General features: G+C 33.7%; 1 long non-coding RNA gene across 1 annotated transcript in view; it reads left to right on the top strand.

Moving 5' to 3' along the window:
• The window catches only part of LOC109025910 (uncharacterized), a 114,552-nt gene that overhangs the window by 20,261 nt on the left and 70,714 nt on the right, over positions 1–23,577 (top strand). The window contains exon 2 of the long non-coding RNA XR_008677703.2: positions 18,756–18,814. This is a non-coding gene — a long non-coding RNA (uncharacterized lncRNA). The remainder of the gene's footprint in view (positions 1–18,755; positions 18,815–23,577) is intronic.

The raw sequence follows: 23,577 nt of genomic DNA, 5'->3' as shown, positions 1-23,577 counted from the left end.
AGGAGAGAAAGCTTTTCTCTTTCTTTTGCCTATTAAACCTCTGCTTTTAACTTCACGCCTTGTATGCCTGTGTCCTTTACTGAATTATATTTGTAAGGTGAATACTGATAATTTATACTGAAATATGATAATTTTTCTATGGAAATAGAAAAAAATGGTCCTACTCCTCAAGAAATTGATCTCAAATTCTAAGATTTCTTAATATCTCCCTTGATTGCACATGCAAATTCAGAGGGTTTCTTTTTCCTTTTAGCAAATATTCAAATAAGTCATACAAATCAAAAATTATTTTATTTATGTTTTTATAAGATGTTAATGTTTTACATGCAAATGCCTATCAGATATGATAATGTTGTAAGTAACTGGAATAATTTCAAAATCTGTACCATAACCAAGAATCCAAGCATAAGAGAAATGAACAATTAGAGTTTTCACAAATGAAATAATTATTGACTTCAATCATTGCCTTTATGTTTTCTTGGTCCCCCGTTCATAGTTGGTTAGAAACAAACAACAACAACAACAAACAAAAACAACAACAACAAAAAAAAACAGAGAGCCCAAAGAGAAGAAATAAAGATGCTGTCAGAGATGGAACATAGTGGCAGTAAAAGAAAGGACAACCAGTAGACAGGAAAGAAAAAAAACTCCAAGGTAGACTCACAACTATTTTTACTCAGTTAATATTAATGAATAAAGTTTCTTTTGGCAGTGCCTCATCAAAAACTGTGAGAAATATTCAATATTAAAAAAGGTGGTCATTAATATACACATTATAATTATTTCCATAATAAATGTAGTTTAAATTATTTTGTTTATAGAAACTGGAGTCAAGTTCCCTGGTAAAGGTATTTATGCGGAGCAGGTGGCCCCCAGGTATATGCATGAATTCATGAGCCTGAATCAATCCTTAGTTTCCATATAAGTGCTTGGACATAGCACTCAAATTAAAGAATATCAGTTCGCTTGGGCTACATTAGTCCAAAACAAAGTAACGTCCTCAAATTCCAATAGCTAACAATAAAATGTTTATTTCTCTTTGCTATGGCAGATCTGTCTTGGATCAACTGTATATTTTCTTCACTCTGAAACTAAGGGTGATGGCAGGGGGAAAAGGGAGATGTGCCAGATGGTGAGATGGCTCTTAATGTTTCTAAGTGGCGCATGTTACAGGTTCTTTATTATTCACATTTTATTTCACAAAGCAATTCAGATAACCAAGTCTCAATTCTGTGATCTAAAATATATGCTTATTCTGTAGCAAGATGTATAAAGGGAGACTGGACGTTTTGAACAATAATATGATCTACCAAAAAGAAGTTTAGATCTTAATTTTCCCTCACTTTTCTAGAGCTATTGCCCAAGAATCTTCAAATGTAGGACATTGTAATCATTAAGTTTACACTTCACTCAACTTTTCTGTATTTTGATGAAAACAAATAAGAGGATCAAGGTGACATTGATCTATTGTGTAGAAAATCTGTTGTTTATATTTTTGCTTGATTTGATAACTGTTTTAAATGATTGATTTAGAGCTTACAAAAATAGCACAATTCTTTGCTGGACAAAAGGCAAAAATAATTTAAGGCAAAAGTACCCATCTAGGTAAAAAACAAAGTAATCACTTAGGTAGGTAACATTATTTTAAAATAGAAATGAATTGCTGATTTTTTTCATTATTTAAAGAAACTTTTAATTTGAGATAATTGTACATTTTGAGATAATTGTACATTCATATGGAGTTGTAAGTAGTAACACAGAGAAATGCTGTGTACCATTTACTCAGTTTTCTCTAATGGTAACATTTTACAGAACTATAGAACTATGTTACAACCAGGTATTGATATTGATACAATCTGCCACTCTTATTCAGATTTTCTGAGGTCACTTTTATTCATTTGTATGTGTGTGTATTTACATCTATGAAATTGTATCACGTGTAGATTTATGTATTCATCACCCAGTCAACACACAGAATAGTTCCATAACCGCAGGATCTATTGTGTTGCACTTTTATTACCATACCTATCTCCCTGCCCACCCTCCCAAGTCCTAATCCATGGCAAAACTAATCCATTTTCTATTCTATAATTTTGTCATTTCAATAATTCTATGTAAATGAATTTATATACAATGTTTAATCTTTTGGGATTGATGCATTTTTACTCAGTACTTTTCTTTTGAGATCATCCAAAGTTCTTCTATGTACTCATCACTGGTTATTTTTGGTTGCTGAAAAGTACATAATGGTATAAATGTGTCATAGGTTATATCATTCATTTAAGGGCAACTAGGTTATTTTCAGGTTTTTGTTATTACAAATTCTGTTATTTTATTATTTGTATTTTATTTGTTTCTTCTAATTTTCATTCTGCTATTCCTCATTTCTTTTCTGTGGATTGTGTGAACATTTTTTAGAATTTTATCTTCAGTGATTTATAGTGTTTTTCAATATACTTTAATTAGTAGTCACTAGTCACAGAATACCTTGTGACTTACCATAATCTAGTAGTATCAAGTGAAGTTTGGAAATTTGATTTCATTTAAGCTCACTCTACCCTACCCTACTTTAAATATTATTGCCTTGAGTATCAGATAGTATTATCATTTTTGTTTCAATCATCAAATATAATGTATAAAATTCATGAGGATAAGGATAGTCTATTGTGTGTGCCCATCTTTTTGCTCTTATCATTGTTCTTCATTTTGATGCTCCACTATTCTTTTTTAAATCATTTTATTTGTGTTTGATGAAATTTGTTTAACCACTCTTTAATGGTAGATATGCTACAGGCAAATTATCTTAGTTCCCTCAATCTGAAAATATTTTTATTTCCCCTTCATTGGTAAAAGATAGTTTTACCAGATAAAACATTTTATATTTAAGATCAAATATATTTATTCATAAATATATTTATCTTGCCAGACATATCTGATATGGTTAGGTTTTGTGTCCCAACCCAAATCTCATTTTGAATTGTCATCACCATAATCCCCATAATCTCCATGTGTCAAGGGAGAGAGCAGGTGGAAGTAATTGAATCATGGGGGTGGTCTCCCCCGCTGCTATTCTCATGATAGTGAGTTCTCACGAGATCTGATGGTTTTAAAAGGGACTCTTTCCCTTTCGCTCGGCACTTCTTCCTGCCACCTTGTGAAGAAGGTGCCTTGCTTCCCCTTCACCTTCCACCATTATTGTAAGTTTCCTGAGGCCTCCTCAGCCATGCTGAACTGTGAGTCAATTAAACTTCTTTCCTTTATAAATCACACAGTCTCAGGCAGTTCTTCATAGCAGTATGAAAATGGACTAATACAGTATCTTTATCTTGACAGATATATACATAGATAGATAGTTATTTTCTTTCAGCACTTGAAAAGTGATGTGCCACTTTTTTCTGCTTCCTGTGATTTCAGATCGGAATCTGCTGTAATTCAAATTGGCATTCCCCTGTTGGCAATGTGTCATTTAGCTCTTGCTACTTTTAAGTTGTTTTGCTTTGTCTTTAGTTTTGAGAAGATTCATTATTTTGTGTATTGATATAGATTTCTTTGGGTTTACCTTATTTGGGATTATTTAGCTGCTTGAATAGTTTTCATTTGTCTCACCAGTTTTGGGAAGGATTCATCTATTATTTATTTGGATATTCTATTTACCCTACTGTTTTTCTCTTCTTATTCCAGGACTCTGATAGAATGAATACTGGATATATATCTCTCTCCAATACACATATAAGCGTGCAGGTGTATTTTATAGATAAATAAATAGATGTTTTCTTTCAGCACTTGAAAGATGTTCTACTTTCTTCTGTTTCCTGTGATTTCAGATTAGAAATCAGTAATAATTCAAATTGGCATTCCCGTGTTGGCAATGTGTCACTTATCTCTTGCAACTGTAAAGTTTTTACCAAACTTAAAAGTAGCACAGTTTCCTGATTGAGTCAATTTTATTAATCTGTCCTCAATACCACTGAGTCTATCCCCTGTCATCTCCAGTCTACTATTGGGTCCACCCATCAAGTTTTTATTTTGGTCATTATATTTTTCAGCGTTATAATTTCCATTTGGTTTATTCTTAAAACATTTATTTGCCAAGATTTCTACTTATTTGTTTCAAACGAATGTAAAATTGTTTCTTGGAACATTTTTATGATGACTGTTTTAAAATACTTCCCAGTATATCCTGACATATAAAATATCTTTGTATTGGCATTAGTTGATTGCCTTTGCTCATTCAGTTTGTGCTTTTTCTGGTTCTTGATGTTGTGAGCTATTTTTAGTAGAATTTTCATAAATAATTATTCTTTCTGGAAAATATTTGTTTTTGATATCACTGTTTTATATAGATCTTTGGACTTATAGTACAGGCACTTGGGTACAGGAAATAATTTAAGTGGAAGCAAGTGGTGCTTTTGCACCCATCACCTCATTACCTCTACAACTCTGGACCCCAGTGAGCACTGCATGCAAAATCAGTTTCAGGTATTGAAATTTTTGTGGGAATTTCTGAGAAGGGATTGGTTTCTGCTCTTGTTAGTATAGTGGAGGAACATATAAAATTTTACCGATTATACAATCTGTTGAAACTGAAAATTATGGAGGACAAAAATAAAAAGAAATTAAAAAGATTTCTGCTCGAAGCAATGTAGAATAGGTTGTTTCGGTTTGTTTCAGGCTAAATTCTCACTGAAAATGACTATGGAAGGTGGAAAATTTGAAAAAAAAAAGAATTCAAGACACTGGAGAGTTTCAAAAGCATGAAAGAGATATCAAAGATGGCATATTTAAAAAGATAAAGGAAATGCAGAGAATTGACCCCTACATTTGGTTCTGATGTCTCTAGACATGTGCTGATTCAAAATGTGTCTATGAAGCCAAAGGAAAAGCAACAGCTGAGAAGCTGAGGTGGCAGTCAGTGGGGTCTGAGGGGCAAAATTTGAAGTTAAAACCCACTAACGAAGAGTGTCTTGGGCTTAACAGGCATCTCATTTCCTGATTGGATTAGGGTAATCAGCCCCTATGCTAAGGTCTGACAAAATAAAGATAAGTAGACTCTGGAAGAACATAAAAACTGGCTGGGAGTGGTGGCTCATGCCTGTAATTCCAGCACCTTGGGCAGCTGGGGTTGGTGGATCACTTGAGGCCAGGAGTTCAAGACCAGCCAAGCCCACATGGTGAAACTCCATCTCTACTGAAAATACAAAAATTAGCCTGGTGTGGTGGCATGTGCCTGTAATCTCTGCTACTCAGGAGACTGAGGCACGAGAATCACTTGATGCTGGGAGGCGGAGGTTGCAGTGAACTGAGATCGCACCACTGCACTCCAGCCTGGGTGACAGAGTGAGACTCTGTCTTAAAAAAAAATAAAATTCATCAGAACTTCAATCTTTATGGTTTTATATACATATTTTCCATGAATGAAGAATGCAAAAATGCAAGAATTTACCAAAATATTGAAGAATAAGCAGGTAATGGAAAGAGAATTAAAGGAGACTGTTATTGAAGTTAATATACATGAGGATTAAAATAATCGTGATTAATATACAAAAAGTTGAATATGAAGACAAAGAACACATAAAGAACATTAAAAATCATAAAATAGAATGAAATAGAAAATCTGGAACTTAGAAATACAGAAATTAAGATTAGGACCACAATACATTTAATTGGAAATTTAGCGATATGAAAGAGTTTATTAACAAAATAAAAGTTAGGTCATAGACAATTGTATAAACTAAGGAAGAAATTGACAGAAATTAAGCTAAATGTAGGAAAAAATAAAAGATGTATAGGACAAGGCATAAAAACATCTAAAATATATGTACTTAGACTCTAAAGAAGTGAGCAGAGTGGAATGAGTCAGAAAAAAATATATGGAATAATAGCTGAGTGTTTTCTAAAACTAATAAGAGACATAAAGCCATAGTTTCAAGACACGTTTAAGCTAGAAAAACACAAATAAAATCAAGCTTGCAACCAAAAAATAAAAGAAAGTAGCCAGAAGAAAAATAAAGAAAAAAAAACCCAGAATAAGTACATCTTCAAAGTGATGAAAGAAAATAACTGACACACTAGATTTCTATATCATGAAAAGTGTCTTTCAAAAGTGAAGGAAAACTATAAAGATTGGGTGAAATTTTTACCAGATGATTGACATAAATGCAAATATTGAAGGAAGTTATTAAGTCAGAAAGGAAAGAATCACAGATGGAAACAATTAACATCATGGTTAAAGGTGAAGAATTAAAAACATCCTCCCCTTTTCTGAAATTAAGAACGAGACAAAGCTTCCTGCAATCATCAGTTTTATCAGCGTACTAAATGTCTGGTTTGGCACAAAAGAGAAGAAGAAAATGAAAGTTTAATGACTGACCAATACAAAAATAAAAGCCATTATTCAAAGTTAATATATTAACAATAAAATGTCCAAATTAATCTACAAATCATCTTTTACAATTAAAAAGTATTTTAACAAGGTTTCTAGATACAAGGTCAAAGTACAAAATTAATTGCATTCCTACATATCGGAAGAGGAAAAATAATGAAGACGATCTTAAAGAAGAAAAAAAGGAGAACTAATACTAACAGAGTTACTATAAGCTGTTTTAATTAACATATTGAAGTATCATAAAAAATTTTTATATAACAGAATAGAGTTATAGAATTTACCCACACATCTATTAACAGTTGATATATATTGCACATAGCATTGCAAAGATTACCAATGGATAATCTTCAATAAATACTTCTCAATTTCATTCAACGAATATTTATTAAGCATTGACGGGGTGTTAGGGACTGTTTTAGGCGTTTGGATATACATCTGTGAACAACACAGAAATAGACAAAAGTATCTTCTTTCATGAAGCTTACATGCAGGCTAGTTTTCAGCCCTGGCTGGATATTAGAATATCATGGGAGAGTTGAAAAATCCCATTGCATAGCTCACATGTCTCAAAAATTCTGAAATTCTGTTGTCCCAAATGGGGACTAGGAACCAGTTTATTTATTGATTCATAGTGTTTGTAAATATTTATAAGGTACATGTGATATTTTAATGCATGCATACAATGAGTAATGATCAATAAATATTTCTATCTTAACTGGATAACTAGGTAAAATTATGAGTCTTGACATCTATCTAAAATGAAAATATCCAAAATGGAAATAATCCCAAATAAATTCCAGTGGCTTTTACATTAATAGATGATAGGCAATATACCTTCTAAAAATAGTGTCATCCATTAGCTTCCTATCCTCAGATTAGGCAAATATTTCTTTAACAGATCAAAAGACACTTTCCAACAAATAAAAAACAAAAACCAAATTTAAACAACTAAATACATATGATATTTTATATTATATATACATATTATATATTATATATATTACATATTATATATTATATATAGTATATTATATTAATATATTAATATAATATATAATATATAATATAATTATATATTATATATTATATATATTTTTTATATTATATGACACATTGGGCTCTGTATCTTCATCCAAATATATTATATATATTTGGATATATATTATATTATATTATATATTAATATATAATATATTATATATATTTGGATATGTATATTATATATATTTGGATAACCAAATATATATATCCAAATATATTATATATTATATTAATATATATAATTTTTTTTATATTATCATATGACACATTGGGCTCTGTATCTTCATCCAAATCTCATCTTGTAGCTCCCATAATTCCCATGTGTTGTGGGAGGGACCTGGTGGGAGATGACTGAATCATGGGGGTGGGTCTTTCCCGTGCCGTTCTTGTGATAGTGAATGGGTTTCACAAGATCTGATGGTTTTAAAAATGAGAGTTTCTCTGCATAAGCTCTCTTTTGATTGCCTGCCGCCATCCACATAAGATGTGACTTGGTCCTCCTTGCCTCCCACCATGATTGTGAGCCCTCTGCAGCCACATGGAACTGTAAGTCCAATTAAACCTCTTCCTTTTGTAAATTTCCAAGTCTCAGGTATGTCTTTATCAGCAGTGTGAAAACGGACTAATACAGTAAATTGGTACCAGCAGAGTGGGGCGCTGCTGAAAAGATACCCGAAAATGTGGAAGCAACTTTGGAACTGGGTAACAGGCTGTTACCCAAACTGTTGGAACAGTTTGGAGGGCTCAGAAGACAGGAAATTGTGGTAAAGTTTGGAACTTCCTGGAGACTTGTTGAATGACTTTGCCCGAAATACTTACAGTGATATGGACAATACAGTCCAGGCTGAGGTGTTCTCAGATGGAAATGAGGAACTTTTTGGGAACTGGAACAAAGGTGACTCTTGTTATGTTTTAGCAAAGAGACTGGCAGCATTTTACCCCTGCCCTAGAGATTTGTGAAACTTTGAACTTGAGAGAGATGATTTAGGGTGTCTGGCCTAAGAAATCTCTAAGCAGCAAAGTATACAAGAGGTAACTTGGGTGCTGTTAAAGGCATTCATTTTTAAAAGGGAAACAGTGCATAAAAGTTTGGAAAATTTGCAGCCTGACAATGCAATGGAAGAAAACAATTCCATTTTCTGAGGAGAAATTCAAGCCAGCTGCAGAAATTTTCATAAGTAATGAGGAGCTGAATGTTAATCCCCAAGACAATGGGGAAAATGTCTCCAGAGCATGTCAGAGATCTTCCTGGCAGTCCCTCCCATCACAGGCCTGGAGGCCTAGGAGGAAAAAGTGGTTTTGTTGGCCAGGCCCAGGGTGCCCAAGCTGTGTGCCACCTAGGGACTTGGTGTCCTGTGTCCCAGTCACTCCAGCCATGGATGAAAGGGGCTAACATAGAGCTCAGGCCATGGCTTCAGAAGGTGCAAGACCCAAGCCTTGGCAGCTTCCACATGGTGTTGAGCCTGAGAGTATGCAGAAGTCAAGAACTGAAGTTTGGGAACCTCCACCTAGATTTCAGAAGATGTATGGAAACACCTGGATGCCTAGGCAGAATTTTGCTGTAGGGGTAGGATTCTCATGGAGAACTTCTGCCAGGGCAGTGCAGAATGGAAATATGAGGTGGGAGCCCCCACACAGAGCCCCTACTGGGCCATTGCCTATTGGAGCTATGAGAAGAGGACCACAGTCCTTCAGACCCCAGAATGGTAGATCCACTGACAGCTTGCACTGTGCCCCTGGAAAAGCTGCAGACACTCAATGCCAGCCGATGAAGGCAGCTGGGACAGTGGGTGTACCCTGCAAAGCCACAGCATCAAAGTTGCCCAAGATAATGGGAACCCACCTCTTATATCAGTGTGACCTTGATATGAGACATGGAGTCAAAGAACATCATTTTGGAGCTTTAAGTCTTGACTGCCCTGCTGGATTTCGGGCTTGCTTGGGGCCTGTAGCCCCTTTGTTTGGGCAAATTTCTCCCATTTGGAATGTCTGTATTTACCCAATGCCTGTACCCCCAATGTATCTAGGAAGTAACTAACTTGCTTTTGATTTCTTTACAGGCTCATAGGCAGAAGGGACTTGCCTTGTCTTGGATGAGACTTTGGACTGTGGACTTTTGAGTTAATGCTGAAATGAGTTTAGACTTTGGGGGACTGTTGGGAAGACATGACTGGATTTGAAATGTGAAGATATGAGATTTGACAGGGGGAGAATCTTACAGTTTGGTGCTGTGTCCACACCCAAATCCCATCTTGTAGCTCCCCTAATTCTCACGTGTTATGTGAGGGACCCTGTGGGAGATGATCGAATCACGAGGTCAGGTTCTTCTCGTGCTGTTCTCATGATAGTGAATGGGTCTCATGAGATCTGATGGTATTAAGAATGGGAGTTTCTCTACACAAGCTCTCTTTTATTTGCCTGCCACCATCCATGTACGATGTGACTTACTTGCCTTCCGCGATGATTGTGAGGCCTCCCCAGCCATGTGGAACTGTTAAGTCCAATTAAACCTCTTTCTTTTGTAAATTGCCCAGTCTTGGGTATGTCTTTATCAGCAGTGTGAAAATGGACTAATACAACATACAAAAAAGCATCATCATAAGAACCAAAAATCAGAGCATAATTGGATTGTTTCTAACAAAAATAATAAATGCTTGAGAGGATGGATACTCCATTTACCATGATGTGATTATTATGCATTGCATGCCTGTATCAAAGTATCTCATGTACCCCATTAATATATACACCTACTGTGTACCCACAAAAATGTAAAATTTAAAATTTAAAAATTTAAGACAAAGAGTACTCCTGGGGCTCATACTGCATTATGTCTTTATTTAAATGGTAATTACATGGGTGTGTTTACTTGGTTAACATGCTTTCACCTTTATAGGTTATACATTGATGAAAACTTGTATACAGTCATACTCTCACATACATGGAAGAATGAAACCAGTCTACAAGCCCATCATGAGCAGGAATTATTTTTCTACAGCATCCCTTTTCAAACCAAGCTTAAAATTTCTGCAGTTGGGGCACCACTAATTTTTTAGTCACTAGTCAAATATTTCACAATTTCAGTTGTTAGACCTTTTTGAGGTATATAAGAGCATTTATTTGGTCAAATTTTTTACCTATAGAGGTATATAAATGCATGGAGGGGTGTGTGTGTGTATGTATGCATGGGCACTGGGAACATGCAAGTCAAAATATTAACAAATCTACATGGTGGAATTAGAAGTGGTTTTTATTACTCATTCCTTATATTTTCTAAGTATTTAACACTCAAAGTGTATTCCATGTAAAGTGGGAAGGTGCAAAATTACTCTTCTAAAGGAAAAATAATTGCCAATGAACAGAAAACAAACAATAACCCACTGCAATAAATAAAGTGATGGAAATCCAAGTGATAACATCGCCTGTTGCTGTGACTTGAGTCCGGCTGACAGCAACCACAGTGACAACTTGTGGAGGCAGGTGACATGACCCTTCTTAGTTGTTCTCACAGCATAGTCTTAAGAAATTGAAGACTTACTCTTAATAAGAAAGATAACAGTAGCCTCTGTTATCTGAAACTGATCTGATGCTTCCACCTAAATGTCAGTGTTACTCATTACAAGCTGACCATTTTGTTCCCCAGTTGGACATAAACCATCTTGCAGAATACTAAGATTGGATAAGGATATTCTGAAACTTTTATAAATAGAGAAAAAAACAAAGCTATTTCAAAAAGTCTCCTCTCTTGGCTAAAATGAGTGATTGTGAATTCTGCAACAAATGCAGTTTAATCTTCATTCCAGGCTTCCTTCCTTATAGGTAAGATTCGTTGAGATACTGAATGATAGAATTGCCCCTAATTAATGCCAGCATTGAATTTAGAGCAAATCCCTGCTTCCTTAGGCACTCCCATAAATTACCTAACCAAAGTGCAAATACTATGGAAGTTTTACTCTAATAACTTTTACTGAGAAACGCATCTTCCCCATGTTATATATTGTCCCTCGCTGCAACAAGTAATACTTATTAACTTCAAGGTGTGTTCCTGATGTATTTTTGCTGAAGGTGCTATTTTCTTGATAGTTTATTGACTAATTTTATTATATTCAGTTTTGGTGAGATTTTCAGTCAATTTCCTTTCTATGTCTGGCATCCTGGGCAGGAGAAATGACCTATAAAATTAATGTTGCCTATAAAGTGTGAACAGTAGGAGGAGAATTTTTCGTGTTGGTAAGCTTTACTTGTTTACATGACTCAGCTGCATACATGGAAAAATTTCTTAAAATTGTCCTTGAGTTAATGATATTTAAACCTAAAACATTATAAAATTCACTTGTAGTTGTGTTTCAAAAGTTCTGGTGGTTCTCATGTTAATTTTCATCCAATGATTAAAAAACTCATATTCAGGTGACTTGGTAACCTCAGAATATAACAACAGAAAGCTTATTCTATACAAGTCACAGGCTGGACATTTTGTCTTCCAAGATAGAAAGAATCAAGGGGCATTACAACCAGTTTTACATTCATGGATATTGAAATCATCCTTAGTCATTCAGGAAAAACCTAATCAAATTAAAATAGAAACTTCTATTTTAAAGTATTTGATGAATAATCTTTGCAGAGATGCTGTGAAAGATAGCTGGACAACTAAGAGACAACTTAGTTTTTAGATAGTGAGATAAAGTGGTACTGCAAAAAGAGATAAGCACTCTATCATAGGAATTCTAAGAAAGGACAGTGGGTATGGTTAATTAGTTCCATAGTTAGTTCCATTGTCATAAACTACATAATATCACCCTCTGGAAAAGACTCATTCTAGCTTATAATAAATGGCAAAATCTCATTGAGACTAATTAGATTGAACAAAATGAACTCAAGTAGAAAGTCAGTTTAAGGGATATTTTTTCTTAAAAATAACATACACAACAAAATTTCATATTTGCAATTCAATTTCACTTGGTAGAATGAAACTTCAAAATATGAAGGCTTAGCAAAATACACTTTAATAAGAGTCAATGAAAACAATGATAAATGAAGTTATAAATGCATGAATCTGGGAAGGACAAAATAGTGTGCTTGGTGTCAAACTTAGAAGTACATTTAAGGTGACTGTCGCTCCCTAGAGTTCCACTCACCAAAAATGCTTTATCCAAAAATGATGTTAAATGTGATTGGTTTAATTTTTTAATTACATTAAATTTAAATATAAAATACAAAAGAACATTAAATACACATTCAATTTGTCTTGGTGCCTTCTTTCAAATTCTCATTTTTCTTCAATATAAGCTTTAGTCAGACACAAAAAAATAATTTGTTGTCAAATGCAAAGAGTATACACTGAAAGAATGTCTTTAATTTTGTCATATGTATTTAATTTTATGTGTTTGTGTGAATATATATGTATGCTTACAAAGAAAAAAGAGACTCTAAATGTAGATTCTGATATTTATATATTTTTAAAAAAGATATTTGGAGTATTTTGTAAGGTTTAAAAGAACAGTGTGAAATAAGAAAAAATATAGTCAGGGAAATAAATTTTAATGATTAAAAACTCTTCCAGTTGAAATATGTTAATAAAGTGAACATATCAAAATATTTTAAAGCAATTGCCAGGTAAATATGAAAAGAAAAAGAACATGTAATAACACTGTTTAGGCAACTTCAAACGTTAAAACTTCTTTTTCCTGAGACCAGTCGTTCTTTTTACAAAGTATGCCCTAAATAATGCATTATTTCATAATGTTGCTTTATGTTTACAGGACATAAATGCCTTTATCCTATATGTAGATGGGCAAATGAATATGTAAAGTTGGTGTTTGGTGAGCTTTTTATGTTATTAATTTGTAACTGGTAATTATTCCTATAAATTTCTTACGTTTCCTTAGTCAATTATTTAATGTCAATTTCTTATAGAATATGTAGTTGATGGCTCTAAGGTATCACCATTTTTATAAAGAAAATAATATGTTATTTGGTCTGGCGCAGTGGCTCATGCCTATAATCACAGCACTTTGGGAGGCCAAGGCGGGTGGATCACAAGGTCAGGAGATCGAGACCATCCTGGCTAACATGGTGAAACCCTGTCTCTCCTAAATATACAAGAAATTAGCAGGGTGCGGTGGTGGGCGCCTGTAGTCCCAGCTACTCGGGAGGCTGCGGCAGGAGAATGGTGTGAACCTGGGAGGCAGAACTTGCAGTGAGCTGAGATTGTGCCACTGCACTCCAGCCTGGGTGACAAAGTGAGACTCCATCTCAAAAATAAAAAAATAAAATAATAAAAAATTTTTTTTGTGGCAAATATTACTTTTTCCCAAGTTCTAATTTCTAAGATTCATGAATATGAAAAGCACAGAGCAATCACAATAAACAACAATTAATCTGTAGGAAATACACTCAAGAAGTAATATGTTTATATATATTAATAATATGTATAATACTAAAGTAATATATAGTATTTAATCCTTATATTATTTTTACAAAACTAACTCATTAGAAGTTCTAATATGAATATTGGATTTTATACATATTGAAGTAATAACATATTATATATGTAATCTGTTCTATTACTAGAGGAGAAGTTATGAAACATATGAGTTATAAATTCCATTTCCTAATGAATCTTGAGATATTATAACAGTACACTACATAGAAATTATGCAATATATCATAAGGTTTTGGTTGAATTATATTTAAACATTTCAAAAAGTGCATAAATGAGGATAAAAATGGTTTATCATGTGAATTTCATATATATTTCATCTACATTAGTGGAAAGTGTGTAAGCTAATAAGACTTCAAGACTTCTGTCTCCCTCTCTAACAATCCTATTTCAAACATCACATAGCTATATTCACTATGTCTCATCTTATCATGTGTTTTCTACTTGCCTTTTGTTTGTTTCTACTAAATTATTTATATATTTGCACTTAAATAATGTTATTTTTCTTCAGGGAGAAAATTAGATTGCTCCTCATATATCATTACTTTAAATCTGTGTTTATAAGTACATAGGCACTTTGTAAAATCAATCACTTACCCATTAAAATCAATGGTTTTGAAATAACAAATAACATAATATTTTGTATTATATAAAGTACATATTGTACATTTATTAAAACAAAAGCTAGAGGCAATTTAACTGTGTGCACCTATAATTTAAATAATTGAAATTTTTGTTCGTATACTAATGGAAAGAATTTTCTGTTACTTAAATAGCTTTAAAGTGGCAAAATGCCATATGTCATTTTGAAAGTCATACACTGGATAGATTAGCAACACAGTTTGAAACATTATCCCCTACAGGGGAATCTATTCACTCAGTAGATTATAACAAGTGACAACTGCATCAAGTTGCCATTGCACAGCACAGTAAGCTAAGAAAAACCCAAAAACCTATCAGTTTGTTACATTATTCTCTCATGTTAGATTTTGGACATTATCACTCAGACTGAATTTTTTTACATTGAGACTTTAAAATTTTTATTTATTTTTGTTGACATATAATAATAGATGTACATTCGTTGGGGGTACATATAGTTTGTTACATTTATATAATTAAATTAGGGTAATTGAGCACCCATAACTGTAAATATTTTTCTTTATGCTAGGAATATTCAAATTATTCTCTTCTAGCTGTTTCAAAATGTACAATAGATTAATGTTAACATAGTCACCCGACTGGTATTATTGAACACCAGGTCTTTTTTATTCTGTGTAAGTGTGTATTTGTTTTTTGTTTGTTTGTTTGTTTGAGACAGAGTTTTGCTCTTATCGCCCAGGCTGGAGTGCAATGGCGCGATCTTGGCTCACCGCATCCTCCGCCTCCTGGGTTCAAGTGATTCTCCTGCCTGTCTCCCGAGTAGCTGGAATTACATGCATGCGCCATCACACTTGGCTAATTTTGTATTTTTAGTAGAGACGGAGTTTCTCCATGTTGGCCAGACTGGTCTCAAACTCCTGACCTCAGGTGATCCTCCTGCCTCAGCCTCCCAAAGTGCTCTAAGTGTATATTTGTACACATTAATCAACTTTTTTTAATTCCCCACTCCTCCCTACCCTTCCTGGACTCTGGGAATCAAGCTACTTTCAACCAATCTACTCTCTATGTTCATGAGATCTACCTTTTTAGCTCCCACATATGAGTGATGAAGTGATATTTGTCCTGTGCTTAGCTTACTTCACTTAACATAATGACCTCCAGTTCCATCCATTTTGCTGTTAATGACAGAATTTCATTATTTTTCTTTATGGCAGAATAGCACTTCATTGTGTATATATACCACATTGTCTTCATCCATTTATGCGTGGATGGGCACTTACGTTGATTCCATGTTTTGGCTATTGTGAATAGTGCTCCAATAAACATGGGAGTGCAGATATCTCTTTGATAATATTGACTTCCTTTCTTTTGGATTTATACCTAATAGAGGAATTGCTGAAAAATGTGGTAATTCTATGTTTAGTTTTCTGAGGAATCTTCATACTGTTTCCCATAATGGTTGTACTAATTTACATTCCCACCTAAAGTATATAAAAGAGTTCCCCTTTCTCCACATCCTCATCAGCATTTGCTATTTTTCATCTTTTTGATGATAGTCATTGTAACTGGGTTGATATGATAGCTCATTGTGGTTTTGATGTGCATTTCTCTAATGATTATTGATGTTGAGCATTTTTCATATACCTGTTTGCCATTTGCATTGTCTTCTTTTGAGAAATGTCTATTCAGATCTTTTGTCATTTTTTAAATGAGTTATTTGGGTTTTTTGTTATTTAGTTGTTTGAGAACCTTATATATTGTTATAATCCTTTGTCAGATGGATAGTTTGCACATTTTTTTTTAATTCTGTGGGTTGTTTCTTCACTCTGTTGATTGTTCCCTTTGCTGTGCAGAAGCTTTTTGCTTGGTGTAATTCTGTTTTTCCATTTTTGGTTTTGTTGTCTGTCCTTTTCAGATCTTACACAGAAATTCTTTGCCCAGACCCAATGTCCTGGGATGTTCTTTCAATATGTCCTTCTAGTAGTTTCATAGCTTCGGTCTTGGATTAGAATCTTCAATCTATTTCAATTTGACTTTTGTAAGTGGTGAGAGATACAGATCTAATTTCATCCTTCTGCACATAGTTATACAGCCCTCCCAGCACCAATTATGGAAGAAACTGCTCTTTCCCTAATGTACGTTTTTGGTGCCTTTGTTTAAAATGAGTTGGCTGTAAATGTACAGATTTATATTTGGGTTCTCTACTTCATTCCATTGGTCTATGTGTCCACTTTTATGTCATTTCCATGCTAATTTGGTTACTGTAGTTTCATATTTGAAGTGTGCTGACTCTAGCTTTGTTCTTTTTGCTCAGGACAGCTTTGCCTATCTGGGGTATTTTGCAGTTCCATATAAATTTTAGGATTTTTTTTTTTTTTTGAGATGAAGTCTTGCTCTGTCACCCAGGCTGGAGTGCAGTGGCACGATATCAGCTCACTGCAACCTCTGCCTCCTGGGTTCAAGCGATTCTCCTGCCTCAATCTCCCCAGTAGCTGGGACTACAGGTGCGTGCCACCACACCGGGTTAATTTTTGCATTTTTAGTAGAGACGGGGTTTCCCTGTGTCGGCCAGGCTGGTCTCGAACTCCTGACCTCATGATTCGCCTCCCTCAGCCTCCCAACGTGAGGGATATTTTTCTTTATTTCTGTGAAGAATGTTATTGGTATTTTGATAGGGAATGCATTGAATCCATAAAGTGCTTTGGGTAGTATTGTCATGTTAGCAATATTAATTCTTCTAATGCACGATCATGGAATATTTTTCCATTCATTGTATCTTCTTCAATTCCTTTCATCAGTTTTATAGTTTTCCTTGTGTAGATAGATATTCCACATCTTTGACTAAATCAATTCCTGGGTATTTTATTCTATGTAGCTATTGTAAATAAGATTACTTTCTTGATTTTGTTTTCAAGATGTTTACTGTTGGCATACAAAAGTGTAACTGGTTTTGTATGTTGATTTTTGTATCCTGAAGCTTTACTGAATTCATTTATCAGTTCTAACAGGTTTTTTTGGTGGAGTCTTTAGCTTTTTCCACATATAAGATCATGTCATCTGTATACAAGGCTAATTTGACTTCTTCCTTTCCAATCGAATGCCCTACTTTTCTTCCTCTTACATAACAGCTTTGGCCAAGACTTCCAGTATTATATTGAATAAAAGCCTTAAATTTAAAAGTACTACTCTCAATTCTAGTTGACCAATCAAATCACATAGAAAACTTCATGAAATTCTGATGCGCTTTCTTCTTCTTCATTGTTTCTGATAAAAATACTGTATGATGGGCCCTAGGCAAGGATATATATTTTTAAAGTTACCACTCTAGTATAACGCATAGCCAGAGTTGAGCACAATTGACTTAAAATCAGCTATATAATTACTTTAAACATATTTTAGTTGAAATGAGTATAATTATAAATTATTATTCCTAGAACCCACCACATATTACTAACTATGACCTGTTATGAAATCAGTATAGCACTATGGTTTTGGTAGAAGGCAAGAGGGTTCAACTTCGTGTAACAAAGTCAGTGTGAATTTCAAAGAAAGTTGAGAATTTATGATGTTTAAAAAGTATAATTCTTTTTAAGGGCACAAATGTCCATTTTATCAATGAAATTCTCTATAGAGTGATATATGAAAAAATATTATCTTTAAATAAGACCAGTATAGAAACAGGCTCCATTGTTTGATATTGGATTAATTACTTAATTTTTCTGAATTTTGATTTCTTTCTCTATAGATTATAAAAATCTCTTATAGTCATTTTAAAAATTAATTAATTTATGGTAATAAATAAATCATTTAGTAGTTACATAACAAATGCCAGTCTCCCCTAGAGTATTTTCATTATTTGTGTGTGCTTTAGAATAGTAATTATACAACTGAAAGTCAGACAGATTGATTCTTGAATAAAATATGTATCAATCTTTTTTGAAATCTACCTAGGAATTCTACACTAATTAACTAATTAATCCAAGCTAATTAAACCAATAAAATATGCATTGAAATTTCAAAAGAGTTTTATAAATGGACCAACTCATAAATACTACATATCAGCCCAAGTCTATCCCTAATAACATTACAAATATTTTAATTAGCTGTCAGATATTCATAAATATATCAGTAATGTCAGATAAATTGTATTTCCCATTGTTCAGTACTATTTGATGATGAGGAATATTTCTTTTTCCTTATTAAATGCAATTCAATTTTTTTGACCTTGACCACAAAATAGTATCTCCAATATATGCATATTCACCTTATTTTTTCTGTGCCTTTTATTTTCAGACCCGGAGTTTCTGTCCATGTCCAATGTATTCAAGATTCTTCTGCAAATCTGAACAGTCGTAAGTGCTGACTAAAAATTTTGATAAAGGGAGATAGGCATATTAATTTCCTAGATATCTAGAATGGCTAGATTATAAAACCCAAAAGGTTATCAGTTCTACAAATTGCCTGGCTGGCTTTGTTCAGATGCTCTGCCTACTCCATTCAACTTTGGATAGGATTCAGGGATGTGGGACATAGAATATGGCTACCTAGGAAACAGGGAAATTTTGGAGTAACTCTCTCAACACAGGAATATGCTGAGATATAGCTTTTGTGATATAAGCACCTAAATGCCTTGTTCATTCTAACCTCTTGCTCTTGCCAGCTACACTCTCTATGGTTTATGTCTACAAGAACCGCCTTAGCAATTCTTGAATATTGTAATTTCTCTTATTTTTTTGTTGTGGTTTTACATATACAGTTCACTCAATAGGGAATGACTTTTCATTTTATTTGCTCCTAGTTGGCTACTGTTAATTCCTGAAATTCAGCTCTGTTCTGTCTCTTCTGGGAAACCACCCCTACCATCTGCCTGCTGCCTGGGTAGAAAACCTGGCCTGTGTATTCTCATAGCATATCACTCTTACTCTATTTGAAGCACTCCTTTCAGTCTATAGATATTCTTTACTTCCACATAAAAATCTGGCTAATGGAAGTATCATTCTGTATTTCATAAGCTTATTTTTAAAGATTAAACATGTTAATATGTGTAAAATATACATATAATATTAATTTTAATATGTATATTTAAGATATAATTATGACCTTCGAATACATTAAGACTAAAACTGCTGCTTTTTAGCAAAATATTTAAATGTGGCCATATATTTATTCAGATCGAATCCAAGATCAATTATCAAAGTAAAAATTGTAAAATCTAATTATCTTGAAAGGACATAACTAAAAAATAATAAAAATCATAAATCACCAAATAAATATTATATATATCATTTAAGACACATCAATCAGTACATACAAAAAGTAACAGCAGAACTGAACAAAAGAAATTCTTCACCTAGTAATAGACAGTCTAAACAGATATAATTTATGTGAAATGATGAAAACAAATCTCATAAAGATAATATTGTTGTGAAATTTCGTGACTATATCCTTCATGACCTAGAGAGTAGTGATTTAATGGAAAGAAAGTAAATTATATGCATGGTCTATTTAATAAAGTCTGAGAATCAAGACTAAGCACAATCAAAATAAAGGCTTATTACTCAAGCCAAATTAAATTTGATATGAATAAGGAATATTTATCAGAATAGTAATACTGATGCTAGTTTATCTCTTGCTAGAGAGTACACTAATCATTAGGAAAATCTATACTTATAATTTACACAAAAGAAATAATATTTTGACTTCATGATAAAACCTATCTGAAACAATTTTTAGGTAAACTGAAAATTGAAAACTTTCTTACTTGCTTTATAAAGTTATTGTTCTGTGACATTGTTTATTTGTTACAGGCAGAACATATTAATGAATGGTTATTATATAAACAAGTATACCAACTAGTATTAAGTGTTTTATGGGTGAAGCAAACATACAAAAATTTGAAAACATTTAGGTTATTTCTTTTCTATAGCACATTTAACTGTAAGAAAATGGAGCATATCAACTAAAAATCACTTCTTGAGATATATTGCTGCAATTTTTTCACTTTAAACTGTTTTGTATATATTTAGGCTCAACTGTCTTCAAATATATTCCTGAATAATCAAATTTCCTGATAGTGTTATTTCCGACAAACATTTACTGTGTTACACCCTGAAAGTGAAAATGAAAATGCATGACTATCACACAAGACATAGTGAATTAGTTTATTTTCCTCTCAGCATGAATTTTCAGAAATGAGTCAGTTTTTTTCTCTATAATATATCTATTGATGAATATTTATTTAGTTCAGAAATAAATTTTTATGGTGGAGAACCAATGTGAGTATCACAGTGGCAACATGCAATACAAACAGAACTCCAACCTTCTCTTGTTCATGATTTATATTCCAAAGATAACTGAAATTGCCCATAGTATATTGTAAATCAAACTGATTTTGTATTTCTTTCCCAAGCATTTCTGACTTTCTCTGTCCTCTGTCTCTTGCCTGTTTTTGTTTGTTTTTGCTTGAATAGCTTGTTCATGTGGTCGAGGCAGGAGAAATATTCAGATATATGGAAATGTAGATCGGTGACAGTCTATTCAGGGTTCTTTATTAATTTTATAACAAGTTGCTCTTCCCTGAAATTAAATCTTTTTACCTAGAATATATCGGTTTATTTGCAGAAAATGCCTACCTCATCCAGTCTGTGATCAGCACAGTCTCCCTACTATTTCTTTCTCACAAATTTTCAAACCAGTCTTGTGTCAAAACAATGTTGGAAAGTGCAGTTTCAGAAGTTTCAACTTATTTTAAAAATATGTTTCTAATACACACACAAACATTCATGAAAGTGTTTGGGATAAGGGCCTTATCTATTCAAGTTTGTTAGTATAGTTGTGTGGAACGGCTTTTGGTTTGGAAGAGTCTGATACAGGAAGAGAGAGGGACAGAGAATAAGTTCGAGTTTGAACACATTGTTTTTAAAACACTGATGGAGTACCAATATGAAATGCTCTGAAAGTAGTTGGAAATGTGTGTCTGAACATCAAGAAAGTGGCCAGACCTAGGAATAAATATTTGAGAGGTAGCTTCATGAAGCTGTAAGAAGGTTTAAGTACACACACACACACACACACACACACAGACACACACACGGCATATAATCAAGGATCTCTGTGATCTGACCCATGCCTATTTCTCTCTCTGCTCCTCCCCTCCATTTGATCATTTGAACAGTGAACAGCTTGTATACCCCAAGTATGCCATATTTCTTCAAGATGCTTTCTGGAATGTCCCCCATCTTCTCTTTTCCTCTGTAATCCCTAGAAAGTTTCTCCTCATTTAAGATCCTGCTAGGAAGTTTGTATGTGTAAGATTTCCTGTGGCCCTGAAGTAAGAATGATTCACTGTATTCTTTGTTCCTACGCTTAGGTATTTATCACAGTTATTGCAGTTATTTGTTTAATACTCAGCTGCTGTTAATGCTCTTTTAAGACAAGTTATATCTTATTTATCCAGAACATAAACACATTTTAAAAATATTTGCTGAATAAATGAATAAGTCATCAATTTAATAGGTTTTTGACTTACCCACTAGAGCGTATTTCCTTTTGCAATAATTCACAAAATTTATCAACTAAACAGGGTACCAGTTATTCCAACGATTCTTATTTGAAAACAGATTTGATTTTATCAAAGTTAGTGTTTACATCAGGGGTAGAAAAATTTCAGAGTAATTCATATAATAACTCAGCTGTAGCTAACATATCTTCAAATTTTTCTCTAAGTGTCCATCAAGACTAACATTTGACATAGCAATGGCCAAGAGATAATGTTGTCATAGATGTATATGAGCTGTTACTTCTAAAGTTGTCTTTGATGATATTCATGTATGCTTGAATTTAATTGGTACAGATTCATGGAGTTGTTGGTTTTTTGGTGTTGTTGTTGTTTTTTGTTTTGAGATGAAGTCTCGCTCTGTCACCCAGGCTGGAGTGCAGTGGCACGATCTCAGCTCACTGCAAGCTCCACCTCCTGGGTTCACGCCATTCTCCTGCCTCAGCCTCCCGAGTAGCTGGGACTACAGGCGCCTGCCATCATGCCCGACTAATTTTTTTTGTTGTTTTAGTAGAGACGGGGTTTCACGTGTTAGCAGGATGGTCTGTATCTCCTGACCTCGTGATCCGCCCTCCTCGGCCTCCCAAAGTGTTGGGATTACAGGCGTGAGCCACCGCACCCAGCTGAGTTGTTGGTTTTTTTTTTATTTTTTGTTTTTGACATTTACTTAGTGCCTGTTGTATGCCAGGCACTGTGCTATGTGCTTCCGATCCCTATCTGGTGATTTCTAGAGGACACATGAAGAATTAAAATCTCATTATGTATTAACAACAACAAACAAAATATTTTAAAATAATTTTACAACCAATATCATCTTACAGCTGAAAACATAAATATCAGTAAGCTTGACGGATTATATCAGCCTTAATATCTTTATTTATTATGAAATTTCCATTCAGATTGTAAAATATACTTACATTGATATTAGGCCACTGTCTAGTTTTTCCACTTAGAGTATGTTAAACAGAAATAAATATACCAAAAAATTGCCCATTGTCTTTGAATAAAACTCTTATTTTCTCTTAAACATGATCTAATTAGAATCAAATGTTTTAGGTCGGGCATCATGGCTCACGCCTGTAATCCAAGCACCCTGGGAAGCTGAGGCGGGCAGATTATTTCAGGCCAGGAGTTCGAGACCAGCCTGGCCAACATGGCAAAACCTCCTCTCTACTAAAAATACAAAAATTTGCTGGGCATTGTGGTGCACACCTGTAATCCCAGCAACTTGGGAGGCTGAGGAGAATTGCTTGAACTCAGGAGGCAGAGGTTGCAATGAGCCAAGATTGCCCCACTGCACTCCAGCCTGAGCGACAGAACAAGACTCTGTTCCAAAAAAAAAAAAAAAAGCAAAAGAAAAAAATGTTTAATAATTAGGAAATCCACAGAAAATAATTCTCATCCAAAGTCTATCTCCCATGATGTTGTATATACTTAGAAAACATCTAGCATGTTTAAAGTTGTGTTCATTTGAATAAACTGCAATCTAGTCATACGGGTGTGTTTTTCTAATTTAATTGAATGAACATAGTACAAATCAAGAGATTATGTTTTTGTTTA

Source organism: Gorilla gorilla, chromosome 11, assembly GCF_029281585.2.
Source record: "Gorilla gorilla gorilla isolate KB3781 chromosome 11, NHGRI_mGorGor1-v2.1_pri, whole genome shotgun sequence".
Classification (NCBI taxonomy): Eukaryota; Metazoa; Chordata; class Mammalia; order Primates; family Hominidae; genus Gorilla; species Gorilla gorilla.
The sequence above is the reverse complement of the archived record's forward strand: the minus strand, read 5'-3'. Positions and strand labels throughout refer to the sequence as shown.